The sequence below is a fragment of the Labrus mixtus genome, chromosome 4 (assembly GCF_963584025.1).
Source record: "Labrus mixtus chromosome 4, fLabMix1.1, whole genome shotgun sequence".
Classification (NCBI taxonomy): Eukaryota; Metazoa; Chordata; class Actinopteri; order Labriformes; family Labridae; genus Labrus; species Labrus mixtus.
Window position 1 is genome coordinate 26,097,183 of NC_083615.1, and position 15,984 is coordinate 26,113,166.

Below are 15,984 nucleotides of genomic sequence, written 5' to 3' on the forward strand. Positions count from 1 at the left end.
ACACATTAAACAGTTTAATAACACTAAATGCCTCATTTTACTTTATTCAAGAGGATAATTCAAACAAATAGACAAATACAATACTGAGGATTATTATAGAGATGGTTTTGATTTTAAAACTGATTCAGTGGCTCTAGCTTAAAAAATAAAAAAGTCGGCGCACAGTGCGGGTGTCCCATATATGGAGGCTGTAGTCCAAATGTTAACCAGGCTAAAGACATTGTTTGTTGATTTATGTATTTGAGTTTTTATTTTCCTTCATTGGTCGAGACTTCTCTCTCCTCTTGTTATCTGTTTTGTAATCTGTGTGTCATGATGGATGTCAATCTCACCGGCTATAAAACAAATCTACCTGTAGGTAAAAAGTAAGTCACAGAAGATAAATAGAAACTTTAATCTTACCAAAATAAACAAGATGTTAGGTGTGACCATTGATCATACACTTTGTGAGAAGCTGCATTTCATTTATTTTATTGTATGCTGACTTTATCCATCGTCGTTTTTGTTTAATGTTGATTCTTGTACAGTGTACTTGTGTTTCCAGAAAGGTGCATTATTCACACTTTATTGGTATCTTTTAGTTCCATTTAAGACCGACTGAGAGGAGGTAGGTGTTACTACGAGGGCGATCTGCAACAGCTGAAGCATCTGACGTAAAAAAAGGGCAGCAAAATTAGAAACGATATTAGTTCAAAAGCTGTTGGAAATATTTGAGGTGATGTCATACATAACAACAAATATATATAACAGGTTCAGTCCGTTTTTGTTGTCTTGGTAGGGATGCATTTTCATCAACACAATATATACAAAATGTGCAATTTCAAGCTCTGATTTCTCCCTTATCTATAATTCATATATGACAATTTAAAAATCGACACAATGAGTCTGATAACACTGTAAATATATTTTTAACTTCACAAAACTCTAGGGGCCCGTGGCATCCAACAATTTAAAGGCACAGTGTGTAGATTCCACCACCAGGGGGCTCTCAATCAATACAATAACAAAAGATGGCGGGGAATTACAGGAGTGATTCTCTCTGCTAACCCTCCCAACCGGGGGCGATCCGACCTGAGGAAGAGAATATGTTTACAGACGAGCTAATGTATCAGAGTATAATTTACATTATGTTTTTATCACAGCAACACATACAGCAACAATATGGCAGCTTTCAGTTGCAGCTCACGCTTCCTTATGTTAGCGGTCTTTGACGTAACATCCGGTGTTTTCACGGCAACCATAAACATGTCGTGTCTGTCTTGGCGGCTAAAGACACGTCCCGTTGCAACTCTAAAAATACGGATTTCTCAGGCTTTGATAACTGTTGGAATATTTGAGGTGATGTAAGAACTCAACAAAAATAAATATGTAACATAGTTTTAGTCCATTTTTAATATCTTGGATATTTCAGTGTAAACACTCTAATACAATTCTACATGTACGTTTAAGCTTATTACTAAAATTATTATATTTTCAATCAAGTGTTGTAAGTAAACCTTTATTATAGACCACATTAAGTCTATTTCATGTATATTCTTGTGGACAGAGGGAAAAAAGCCGGGATGAGATTTGTGCACAAAGTGAGGATGTTATTGTTCTCAGTGTACGATGTGTACAGCGCGGTGAGCCTTAAGTAACCAGGCTGTGAATGAATGCTGGACTCATGAGGCATAGATGAGACACACAGAGATACTGCTAGTTTGTTAGTTTGTTAGCATAGGCTACGGCTCACAGTGTAGCCCATGCTAATCAGGATATCATCTTGTAGTTTAAATCAGGCAGAATGCTACCATAATTTTTTTAATAATCGATAATTACAAATTTCAGGGGACTCCATTTGAATTCTGTGTGACCCCCATATGAGGCCTGGGGCCCGCGGTTGGGACTGTAAAGAGTAAGAACAGTCAGGAGGCCATGTTGATTTTTTATTAAAGTGTAAAAATAAAATGCTCACATATTCTTTGTATTTTGCAACGGATGCAAAAAATGTGTTAATGAAGCTCGCCATCACTGGCCCAAAATGCAAACACACTCGAGGCCTTTTTCTCGCCTCTTTAACGCGCGCGGTTAAATGTTTGCTTTCATCCCCGTAAAAGCACCACCTCTCCCGTGTATCCACATCAGGCCGAGATCAAAGGCGGTTCAAGGAAGCAGCGTTAAGTCTTAATGCCAAGGTAATGACTTTTCCTTTTTTCCACCGCTCGGCTCACTTTTTTCTCGAGCCAGCAGTATCTCTGCAGAGTATAGGGGAGGGTCCCGGGTCTCCCCCCGTGCTGTGCCTCTGATGTGAGCTGACCCCTGCCAGCAGAAAGACCCAAACAAACACAAGAACATGCTGCGTGTGGGTGCTCAATGCTGCAGAGAACAGAGAGAGCTCAGAGTCCAGGATCTGCTCTCTCTACAAATCTCCAACATGATGCTCACATAAATGGCTGCAAACACATCCTCTCTCTCTTCCTCTCTCTCTCTCTCTCTCTCTCTCCCTCTCTCACACACACACACACACACACACACACACACACACACACACACACACACACACACACACAAGCATCCTCACTAAGAGAAGAAGAATTAAAGGCCTCCCTGACCAGCTCTGCCTCCCCGTCTCTAAGAGCTCAGTGCCGGGGTCCTTGTCAGTTTAACTACGTGAAATTACAGCCCAAACGGGATGTCAGGGGTTAGCAGCGTCTCTGAGAGAACTATGTGAATATATTTCCTCCTATGGACTTGCCCCCATCATGACCTCCCCCAGGAACAAGAAGTAACCGGGTGATTGGCGGTTTTACGGCCAAATTAAACCGTCTTGCAGGCTTGCTGCAGGCTGGAGGAGAAAGCAGCCGTTCCAAAATTAGTGAGCCATCATCATGACAGAAAGTAGCGGGGACATGGTGTCATCCAGCTACTGTATCGATTAACCCATAAATAGTATACGGCCTCTACACCGAGGCTCACGCTGTAAATGGAAGTTATCTCAGCTGTCTCTCTTTGCTCTTTGTTAAAACCCTGAAGTCTGCAGACTGCAACCTGGTCTGGTTTTATCACAGGAAGAACAAGAAGACATCATGCTTTAAATGAGAGAAATGCTAATCGTATAGTTTGTAGTTATATGAGTACAAAGCATGCAGAGTGGATATTGCATTTTTACAGGAGGTGTTCAGGCTTTTAGAAATATTTTGAGAATTCGGTGATTCTCCGTGATGTCAGGTAGCCTGCTGCTTTATTCCCCTCGTCTTGCTCTTGACATCGGGATTATCATAAAAGAGGAACGTCTGTCGAGCCTGCATTGATTTGCACACAAGTTCGCTCAATCAATCTCAGTTGTGATTAAAAAGCTCGAGCTGCTTCTATTTTTCTTTTGAAATCTTTCTGCAAAAAAAAAAAAGAGGCCGTGGTCTTTTCAATTTCATAGCCTCCAGAACACTCAAGTATTCATTGCGCTCTATTTTTCGCTTTCAACCTCTCTGCAGGAGGCAGGACGCCTGACATCTATGTATGCTGCTCTCTTTCACAATGCTATTCAGCCTTCTGATGTGAGCTGCGAGCGATCCCTCAAACCCATCGGATCACTCTTTAGTGGCGTGCTCCCAGTTATTGGCCTTACTGACACTTCTCATGAGGAGAGGCATTCAGCTTCACTTTGTCCAAATTGAGGAGTTGATCTGTTTTACTTTCGTGGCTGCTTTCACACGTGCAAAGTGTGAAAGTTTCCAAAAAATGTCAGGACAATCTGAGCCTAAAGTCATCCTGAGCTGCTCGTTCACACACGGCCCTCACAGTGTGACCTTTTGGACAAAGGGAGGGGTCACAGGAAGCAAGAAAATGACGTTTAAAAATATGCTGCACAGATACAAAATGGGACACAGCGACAGAGATTGACACTTTAATCACAATTTCTGACCTTTACATCAATGGACATGTTCACAGTATCAACAAGAGTACTTGGGAAAGATCATGATTGCACCGGCTGCGTGGTATTAGTGCCAATCACCCCCCTCACACTCACTTGCGGGAGCAGCATGAGCACATCAGCTCACTGGGACTCAAGTTAGACGGACGTCATAAATTCAGGACTTGTTGATTTGTGTTTTTACAACGTGTCCTGTAAAACTAAACAAAATCCATCCGACGGAAAGGAGCTGGACCGAAATGTTTTGGATGTACCAGCTAACAGTTAGCCACCTTTAGCTCGACCATCATGTTTGACCACATGAGATTACACATTCTGAGGGTGGAGACTCAGGTTGTTGGTGAATGAATCTGTCAGTGTGTGGTGTGCTGAGTTGGTCGTCTTGTTGCTCTCCACACACTGAACTGTTTATCTCTCATGATTTGCTGTCATGTGTGGGGTCTCTCACATTTTCATATCTTTTAGTGTGTGCCAGTCTTTACTCTGTTACTCGACTTACCTCTATTTATCCTATTTGTCCTTTTTGGCACAAGAATTTCCTTCAGGATTCATAAAATTCTATCCTCTCTTATCTTTAAAAAATTCTGCCGTTGGTGTTCACACGTGCAGTTCAAGCAGAAAATGTCATGAGTTTAGTGCATGTGTGAAAGCAACATGAAGGGAAGTTAAAAAGGCAGAAAGTAGTGCTTCCATCCATTCCCCACAAACACACACAAGTGTTTGGCTTTGTTGGCTTATCTGTGTATTCATGTGGGTATGTTCATGTGTGGGAGTGGGTGTGTAATGCATGGCCCTGTTGAGAAGAGTGATTGCTTTATTCCTGCCTTGTAGGTGCTGTGGGGGCCGGGCTGTGTCTTCGGGCAGCTGTATGGATGGCTTGAGGAGGTCTCCATCATTCATAAAGCGCACTCCTACATGTAGAATTGATCTTGCAAAGAAACCGGGTGGCAATAGCAGTTCATCAGTCTTCCACCGCAACAAATCACTCGGAGGTGTCCCCCCGGGGGAGACGTGACACCATTGTCAGTGCGGAGGTCCCCTCGGACAACAGGAGGGGCAGGGTAGGGACCCTCGCTCACACCGAGGGGCTGCACAGTGACCACTGAAATGTTTAAAGCATCAATAACAGGAGCAGCGCCATGCAGGAAAGAGTGGGTGTGAATGTTTGTACGTTGTGTGAGCCTCTAAACAAAGGGAACTATCTGTCATTATGTGATGGACAGTAACGTTTTCTAAACATTAAAAGACGATCTGCTGCCACGGACGTACATTACCGTGCAGCGCTTTCATTCTTCTCCGTATGATTGTGCACTTTCTTACCTCTCTGCTTAACGTCTTTGTGAAGATTTATCAGAACGAACAAGACGAGGAACAATATCACCTCCCATTTTTCACAGATTGGATTAATTTTGAACTGCACCTGCACGCCAGGCGCCCAAGTCAAACAGGTTTTATAAAGGATGCATAATTAAAGCTACCTTTACTCATTGTGTTTAATATATGCATCTCTGACTATTAATAACCCGTCTCATTAATTTGTATAAATCTGTTATGTACGGCACCAAGTCATTTCCACTCCTGTAAAGAGAATTGGTGAGATGAAGCTCTCGCCTTTGGCCTTGGGTTGTGCATTAAACTCGTCTTACATTAGGGCACATGTTCTCCTCCCCCACCCCCCTCCTCCTCCTCCTGCTGCTCCTCACACAGTTTGGACTTTGCCATTGATCTTCATTCTAAAATAATCTCTTATCATTTCTCATTGTAAGCCTGCAGAAAAACCTTTTCCAGATCCCAATTCATTAGCTTCACTCTGAAAATAGAAAAGCTCAGGGAAAGGTGGGCATGTGACGAAAGCTCGTCGTATAAGCACCTTTTAAATATGTCCACCCCGCGACCTTTCAGCGGGGTAATGCACACTACGAGGTAATCAGGCCCCCTCTCGGACGAGGCCGGATGAAGTCCAGATGTTTTGATTCTTCTTCTGATTATCTTGCCAGACCTTCTTGTGGTGTTAGGTGCGTCAAGAGTGACTCGATCTGGGGCGATGGTGGCGCAGTGGTTAGTGCACGCACCCCATGTATGGAGGCTAAAGTCCTCAAAGCAGGTTCAAATCCAGCCTGTGGTTCCTCTCCCTGATTTCCAGCTCTATCCACTGTCCTATGTCTAAATTAAAGGCCCAAAAAGCCCAAAAATAAATCTTGAAACAAAAAAGAGTGACCTGTTCTCCTTGATGTCAGGACACAACAATTTCAAATCATAAATATTAATCATGTTTAATGTTTATAATCCCAAATTCTGTCATGTGGGTGCTCAAGCTCTCTGTCTCTGTGGATTGTCAGGTTAAACGAAACACTGTTACACGTTCAGCGCATGTTCAGCGCACGTTCACACCGTCTTCATGACTTCATCCTAGGAATGTGCGCATTTAGTCGACTTCGGCCCCGTGTCCACCTAGCGTTTTTTTACCGGGCAGAAAAGCGCTGGCTGTGCGCTCGGGAGTATTTGCATGAAACGTTTGTGCGCTAAAAAGAAAAGGGTTGCACGTCTGTCCTGTCTCCATGACAACAGTCTGTTGACAACGGCCACTGTATGGCCGACACTGCTCCGTTACTTTTTACTGCATGTTTTATATTTGATATCGTTTATTTCCCGATCAGACACGCGAGGAGGACGAGGGTACACGATCTGAAGGAGGCTAAACCACGGGGAATATCGTACATTTGGAAAAGAGTGCCGGTGACGTCAGAAACAGCACCTTTCTGGAAAGATTTTCAACTTGAGCGCTTGGAGCAGCCACATAAAAAATAAATTAAATTTCAGTTTCAACAACTTTGAAATGAGTCGCAGAGGAACATCCCTAGGTTATCCATAGATTTACTTTGTTGCAAAACTATTCTCAAGTCGTCCTGTCTGTCGCCGGCCATGTTTGTTTACTTTAAAGACGTGTTTCTAAACTCTTTATGATGGTCCAGGTTTAAATCTCTCTGAATCTTTCTGTAAACCTTTGACTTGCTGCTCGTTTCTCTTCAATTCTCTTCAGCAGAAACGACTCCCTTTAAAAAGACCTTTTCTTCAGTCCCTCCCCGCTCGTTTTCTCGAGTCATTCCCTTGTTATCAAGCTGTTTGGTTGAGTTTTCGGTGCATGTCTTCATTAAAAAACATTAACATTCACAAACTGAAGGGGTCAGGCGCTGAAAAGGTCTCCTTAACATTTCCCTCCGCTTCTCTGCAGACAGCCGACAAGCTGCTCATTCTCACTCACCACGTCCAGGCAGGCCGGGGAGAAGCGGCACATTTTTATAATTTTGTGGTAAATGATTATGAAGGATCTGAACAGTCTCATCCTTTAGGGGAGGTAGATGACTCCACAGCGTTTCAATTAGCACACTTCTGATTGTAGAGGCAGAACTCAGACAATTGATCAAAACCCTCTCTCTCTCTCTCGCTCTCTCTCTCTCTCTCTCTCTGCCTCATTGCCCAAAAGACCCTTGTAAAATATTCAGGTAGATTATGAATGGTTACACCCCTATCTATTTATATCTCCTTTATTGACAGTATTACATTTATATGGAGTCAAGGTGAGGGATTTAATTTAAGACTCTTGCAGAATATTTAGCCAAAGACTGATGAAGGAACAATGATTTATCTGATTAACACTTTTCTGAGGAAGAAGTTCGCACAGGCTCAGACGTAACGCTCTAACAGAGCTTCACTCTTTGCATAAATGCAGGAAGATTTCCATACATTTTAGGAGCTGTATGGTCTAACAGAGTGACTAATAATTGTGTTGTTACCTTGTTATGGAAATTCAAAGCTACGTCTGCCTCCTCTGATGTCACGTCAGTCTGCTTGGTGCTGTCAGCTCGTGTTTGAGCGAGGGGCTGATTCCTCTCTTTCTCCTTCCTTCTCAGGCGGGGAACATAAAAGGGAGGATGTTTATGATGGACGGGCAGCTTTTTAAAGTGAAGCATCACAGGGTGTCGGATGGGAGGGATCCGAATCAGGACGGCTGTGATGTGACGAGACAGACAGGAACATCCTTCTCCTCGTGTCGAGATGTCAGGCAGAGGGAGTCTTAGCAGAGCAGACAGTATCATCACTCTCCAGAGTGAAGCCAGAATCCACAGGGGAGGAGACGAGTGGAGGGACAGTGGTGCAGAGCGGGCGGCGTCTCTGCTCTGCTGGACTGACTTTGGTGTCAGTTTGGGCTTTTCTCTCTGCCATCTTGCACATTTGCTTATTTCTAAATGTCTTGCTTCGGGAAAATGCACGCACACATAATTGTTGATTTTTAAAGACAGTTCCACATCTAATCTAACCATTAATCTAAAACTGTAGAGCCGGTTTTAATTGTAAAAACAGTTATGGAGCTAATTGGCTGTTTTGGTGACTTTTTGTTCAATTGTTTTCCTTTGCATGCATTTGATAGATCAGGGGATCGAGTCTGAAAACATGGTAGAGAGTAGGGATGATAGTCGCAAAGGGTCTGAGGGCCGCACTCGGGGCTGGACTTAACCCTCATACTGAGAATGAAAAATAAACCTGTGCATCAAGGGGTCACCTTACCTTGAAGGTCCAATATGGAAATCTGACACCTTAACGTTTAAGATGGGTACTGCAGTCCAAATTCTAAACATTGTAGAGAGCTGTCTCCCCCCCCCCCCCCTCTCTAGAGTCAATGCTCACGCAGGTTGCCATGTGGTGAACACTGAAGCTTCAGTGTTTATCCAGCTCTGCATCAGTCTGTAAACCTTTCTGTGTTCTAACCTCTCTCCATTTTTCAAAAGCATCTCCAATATTGATCCTAGTTTGAGCACGTTTCTGCTCGTGGAGCTTATTAGAAACATGCAGAGGCTTTTTAGGTCGGGTACAATCACTTCTATCTGAACCACTTCTCTTGCCCGCTTCCATCGCTGCAACACCTGTTGACCTGATAACTGCTCTCATATCTGGCAAACCGAGGGGCATCCAAAACGGCCGTATGGGGAGGATTTAAAAACGCTTACCTTCTCTGGCTACAAACTATTTTTAATAACCTGGGAGACCACAGACTGGCCTAAAATCTAGTATGACGACTGGAGTTTGAATAAATCAATGAGCCTATCCTAACCACCAGAAACTCTCCCTACCAGCACCTGTTACGCTGACAAATCAACATGTTGCAGTCTATGTTCTTGCATAAAAAAAATAAGCAAGCATGCCAAGACATTGTTTCACAGAAAACTAAGCCCCCACCGGACACATCAACATATATCAAAATACACTAAACACACTGTCACTCACACTCTTTGCTAATAACCTTTGATTATTATTAGCAACTTGAAACTGCAACATGAAGCGTCACCATTTTAAAGATGTAACAACAGTCGCTGCTTTGAACTGATTTAAAAAATAATCCTGACTCCTTGAAAATGACCAGCTCTTAAAGAAGAAGATGAAAACCATCGTTTAAGATTTAAACTTCAGCCCTGTGATTATATCAGTCACTAGCTTGTCTTGTTCTGTGCTGCAGATCTTCTCAGTCTGGGGTTCAGCTCTCACTTGTGTTTTGTGTTGATTGAGGTGACTGCAGTATAACCCCTCCCACAGGTAGCATGCGGCTAAAGGAAGGAGTGTGTCTCTCTTCAATACCCAGTGTCGTCCAGGTGAAGCCGAGGGCAAGATATGACTCGTCAATTTTTGTTTCTTTTTGTGACGTCTGCTGATTCATTGTCAACCTCACTTTTACCTGGAAGTCCTCCAGGCTTTACTGGCAGTGCAAAGCGGTGTGCTTTGTTTTTATTTAGCCGTGCTGCGCCGATTTTTGTTTTTACAGAACCAAAGAAATGCACCTCAGGACATTTTACTATAAGAGCAGGTCTAGACACTACCTCTTCCTCTTGAATTATAGTTGAAAGAAATAATCTGCATAAATTCACACCTTTTAAAAATGTGAATCTTCTGTCTCTCTGCTCCTGTTTGGTAATTAACCTCTGACCATGCCGGGCTCACGCAGGCGTGAAGATTGAAGGACAGAGATAGTTTAAGCGACGGATTTGTCATCGAAATTTCTCATCAGTCTGAAATCTTGAGGGCAGAGCTCCCAATTTATTACATTACAGAGCACATCTTGTAGCACTATCACTTAGGGAGGGAGTGTGGAGCAGGATCGGGCTCTGACTGTCGTGCAAGCTCCATTCACCTAAATCTACAGCGTGCCCCCCTGACTTGGCCATGTGTGGAGAATCACTAGACGCCGGTGATGGGCAGTAATTCCCCCGCCTATAAGAGTGAGTGATCAGAATTCATATTAGCATCTTTACAAGCTGATAGCAGTCTGTCACTCCAGGTGCCAAGTGGTCTCTCTGGACTGCAGTCAGTCACTCCCAGTGAGGAGGCTGCGTCCCATTTTTATCCTCCTGGAGAGAGAAGCGAGGCTTGTTCCATTAGTTCCATCTGGAACACAGAATAAGGAGTTATTCCAGATTTCAGCTCAGGAATAAAACATGTTTACTGGGAATTACACCGCTTTATGGACATTTTGAAAAAGATTTTCATGCAGCAAGAAGAGGCCTCTCTCCATGCACATTTTCACTTAGCAGCCTCTGATTCTGTTGTATTGGTTTCTCTGTCTGTAATTTCACGAGATTAATGACACTGTCACACACTTGTGAAGCGTCCTTAACTAAGATTCAGCTGCATAATGTCCACTCCATCTTTGTTTCATTTTTTCCCATTCGAAAGGCATTCCAATCAGCATTAGGCCATCTTGAATCCCTCCTCGTTCTGGCTCCTGCGCAGACACGGTGCCAGTGTTGGAGGGGTAATGTTTTTGCCAAACAGATGGAAAAGCATCACTGTGTTGCACACACACACACACACACAGACTTCTCTCTTGGTGATTTCACGGCCTGCGTTGACATTCAGTCATTCATTACAAAGTGAATTAATGTGCCAGAGTTGCAGTTTCCCCTTAAAAACAGATGTCGCCGGAACATCTAATTAAGCAACACACCAAATCATTGCCTCGTGGTCATCTGCAGCCATTTCTGCTGTTTTCATGTTGCTGCTTCCTCTCTTACAGGGGAGCTGGATGTGATCTGGATCAGGCAGGGTGGATGTTGTGGCTGTGACCTCGGTGCCCAATAACCTAAATCACCATTTAAATTATTCACACAATAACGACACCGGAGCACTCCATTACGAACATTATTGCTGAGAAATGGGCTCGGCTGAGGTGAAGGATGAGTCTTATCTTTCGCTGTCAGTCGGGGCATTAGTCATGGTAACGGGTCCCTCAGAACTGTGTTCGGGGTTTTTCATTGAGCTCCACGTATAGCAGATTTATCACAGATGACTAGCTGATGTCAACGTCCTAACAATGAGATGAGATGACCGTCTAAAGCTGTTTAGCTTCACTGTTGTAATTCAAGGTCTGGATGATGCAGTGTGTGGATACAGGCATGTGGTCTGTGTGATAATGTGGCAGACCTGTCGGGGGGGTTTAATACATTGGAGCCCATCCCTCTGGGAATGCAGGCTAACTTCCTGGTTGTAACGGTGAAGCCAGGCGTTAGCCGTAAACGTGTCCAACCAAGAATTTCTTTTTCATGCGCTGCTGTGTTTACGGTCCAGTTATCACCTTCAGATGCCCCCGTGTGTTCAGATCAAGAGTAAAGCAAAATCCTCCAACAGACCTGTCGTCTCATTGATCCACCTGAGGAGTGCTCGTTCACCTGTTTCTGGTGAATCTCAGTTTAAAGGTACAAGATGACAATGTTTACATTAAAATATGTAAATTAGTTCAAAATTGACTAAACCCATCTTACATAATAGTACTTACATTAGCTGAAATATTTCCAACAGTTATCAAAGCCAGAGAAATCCATAATGTTATAGTCGTAACTGGACGTGTCTTGTTCGAGTCGGCCGCCATGATGAGCCACTATGACAGATCCGAAATGTTTATCGTTGCCGTGGAAACACCAGATGTTACGTCAAAGGCCGCTGCATAATGAAGCGTGAGCTGCTCCTGAAAGCTGTCGTACTGTTGCTGTATGTGTTGCTGTGATAAAAACGCTGTGTAAATTATACTCAGATACATTAGCTCGTCTGTAAACATATTCTCTCTTCCTCAGGTCGGGTTCACCCGGTCGTCATGACTACGGTCAACACAGAGTTCATTTTCACCTTGGAGGGGGGAGTAACAGAGAGAATCACTCCCATGATTCCCCGCTAGCCTCGACGTCATCTTTTGTTATTGTAGTATTGATTGAGAGCCCCCTGGTGGTGGAATCTACATATTGTATATTTAAAGGATTTATATGCGATTTTTTGATCCAGCAGATGTCGCCCGTGAGCACCAGCATGAAACCAAAACAACTTGTGCTGCATTGTTTTGTTAGCATGCTAATGCTAACTATCTTTATTATGCTCGTATCTTCACACTGCATGTAAATTTACCTGAAATGAGCGTGATCTTAGTGATCATAGTATGTTATTCTTCTTTTCTCTAGTCCTTCAATTAAACAACTTTTATACGCGAGGGGAGGAGTCAGCCGGAACAGGAAGCAACAAAGGCGTATTCACCACCACACTCCTTTGACACTAACGTCTACATTAACTGCAGCTCAGGAGGAATTCACAGACAGAAAAAGTTTCCATTTGAACCAAACAAGACAGAAGAGCGGCAAGTGTTTTCTCTGTCATTGCTCTTTTTCCTCCCGTCAAGAAGCCAAACTCAATTTATGTCAAACAAGGTTTAAAGGACCTTGGGATTAAAGCCATAAACTGCCTGCTGTCAGACCTGAAGCCCTGCTAACAATTTAGTGCCAAACCGGCGTTGTTCAATATCATTTCATATTATATCATGTCAGGACACAGTGACAGCCACACATCAGCCCAGTCACAGCTGGTTTGCCCTGAAGAACTCCAGTGATGTCGGCTCCAATCGAAGCTGACTCCACTCTGCTCTGATCCAAAATGGGAAATCCATCTGAAGGACTCTACGGGGAGCGGATACAGCTTTTGGTAACCGATGGTAACAGGTCGATCAGGTAATGAGAAGAGATATTTGGGTGGGTGGGTGGGTGCAGATTGTGGGGGGACTGGTGCTGTAATGGGCCTGCCATAAGCCTTCACTTGCTCCATAATAATGATCAGAGACAGCGATAATGGAGTACTCACCTAAACGGAGAAACAGCGAGAACAACTGGAGTGTTTCTGCTTTTAACGGTGAATGTGTTTGTCCTGCCTCATCAGCTTCGTCTTATTTAAAGGTATGAAAGGTCACATCGATACTACCTGTGCACACCTGAATATCCAAACGTTCTCTTTTTCTTTGCCAAACAGATTTCTACGGAAGCCCTTAGCAGACAAACATCTTTATTTCGTTCCATTTTCCTGTGATAGCGAGTACATTTCGGTTGTTTTCTTGAGATCTGGCGTTATTTATTTGGTTGTTTTTGGGATAACGACGCTGGATTTACTGCGATAACATCTGAACTTCTCGATATCTCACGAGAAAATGGCTAAAATCAACTTGTTTGTTTGTTTATTATTAAGATCCTCGTTAGCTTCTGTGTTAAACAGTAGCTACTCTTCCTGGGGTCTCCATCTCATCATTGACAAGATTTCATTAAATGACATAAAACACATCCCTGACGTTCATACTGACAGTACAACAAAACACATGACATAACCAATGTAACTCACAAAGTCAAAACACTGTCTGAGACATACAGCAGCTCAATATTTATATATTCTCCACTTCAATTGTTCAGAAAAGAAAAAAGAAAAGTATCTAGCAACTAGATCACAAGAAAGAAAAGTATATAACATAAAATCTTTCTATACAATGTCTTGTGTAAATAAATACAATCTTAACTTTTTTTTGAAAGCATCTTGTATAACTTTCAGAAATCAGAAAACTTGGTAATGAAGTCCATGCCACTATCGTTTTCAAAGAACGACAGGTTACTGTAAAGTCTTTCTGGAGTTTTTTGTTGTAATGATGTTTCTTATAAAACGTTACCTCGTCATTACCGCGGGAAAAACCTGCGTCGTTATCCTGAGGGACAGAGATAAACAAGTTGGGCTCTCGAGAAATCAACAAAAACTTAAATGTTATCACGGGAAAATGTGGTGAAATAAAACGTCCACTCAGGGCTTCCATAGATTTCCAGCCCTGTTAAAATGTTGTGCTGGTGGCCCTAATGTTTAAAGAGTCCCACTCGAAGCTCTCCGGGTCCGTTGGACTCAAAGTTTACACCCCTGAACCACCAGGAGCTCTTCTGTCCTCCACTTTCTACAGAAGTTTCCTCCCTCTCTCTTTCCTGTCAGTGATCCTCTCTGTGCTCATTTTTTAGTTTGGTTGTATTTGTTGTCTCTTTTGAATCCTGCAGAGCCACACAGCTAATCAGTGCACCGCAGGCGGAGGAACACACGTGTTGCGGTGCAGAATGGCGCTCAAACAAAGTGGCCGTCTGACGGAGAAGTAAAGCGCAGAGAATTTTCTCTTATAGCTTTCACTTACCCAACATTGTTTTTTTGAGGTCAGTGTGTCCTAAGATTTGATCAAATTTGTGGTACAAACGACCTCGTCTGCAGCGATGTTTAGCCTATAGCTTCAGTGCCGGCCCGTTTCTTTAAAAAAAAAGCACAGCGCACATCTCTGAGCTGACCGAGCAATTCAAAATGCCTTTCAAACATACAAGCTGAAGTCAAAACGACAGGAGGAGAGGGCAGCAAAGCTCCCTACATTAGACCCCGGCCCCATAGCAGCAACGCAGCAGCTCGGCCCGTGCTTCAACAGCCATGCAGCAGGTAACATTAGGAGGATAGAAGCTACGACGTCATTGTTGGTAAATATATAACCTAATGATGTGTGTGTGTGTGTGTGCTCACTGTAACTAGCATGCACTAGGGCTCGTCCAAATAGCGTGCACTAGGGCCTGGCATGACTACCTTACGACACTGATGCACATACCACATGTACACAGATTATATTTAAATACATAGATTCAAAGCTATTCTGCAGTCTGACCGTGTTGTTGTCTCTGTGTTAACACGTCACTGTGTCTGTAACATTGTACAGATAGCGTTCTTTATGTCTCAAAATACTCCTTTCATGATATACATCCACCAGTTTCCCTTCCCCACAGTCCAGTGCAGACATTTCATTTGTGCGTTTGTCAATAAAAGTCTCTGCATCACTCATTTCCAGCTCCCTCTCCTCACTGTAGGTCAGTGTTTGTGTGTCTCCTCTGGATCAGCGAGCGTGCAGCAGAGACGTGAGGCTGCAGGAGCAGAAGGACGAGGGGACAATTTGTACGATGGGACGGGAAGGCAGAGAAGGAGAGTGACAGAGGGGGGGTGAAACCTCCACGTGTTTGATGGTGATTGGAGACATCACTTACACAAACAATGAGGCGGAGGATGACAACATCTTCTGCATGACGAGTGTGTGTTTTTGAAGGCTGTCCTCACACAACCAAATGGCACTTTGAATCATCCTCACGCCCCTGGATGTGTGCGCACTCGTGGCACGCACAAACACATCCAAACACACAAAGAGATTTCACTTCACATTTTCCAGCCCGATGTCGTATAAAGTGTGCGGCTACACAAGGTGGAGGGGGTCACTCGCCTTGTTTGAGAATCAATAAAGAAGCACTCAGAGGAGAGAAATGAATGCAGGTGTTTGAGTGTCAGAATTAGAGAGATGAGGACGTCGGTCTTAAAGGAAAAAAAACAACAAATCCCGCTCTTCTCTCCTCTCTCGCTCCATCTTCACTTAAACGACTTTGACAACTCAGCGGTCTATAACCATTCCACAGCACTACCCCTTCATTTGCCTTCTCCTGTAGGTGATTTCATGCAGTGGACGTGGAGGCTCGAAGAGGGATCAGGGATCTGAGCAGTCAGGACAGCGTGCTACATCGAGCTGTGGCTTCACGATGACAGACATTCTTCAATCAATCAGTCAGCTTTTATTTATAAAGAGCCAAATCAAATCAAAGGGTTTCTCAGGACACTCTACCTAAAGAGTGAACATTAATCCACCATGAGCCGAGGGCCGATCCAAGGGGAGGCCA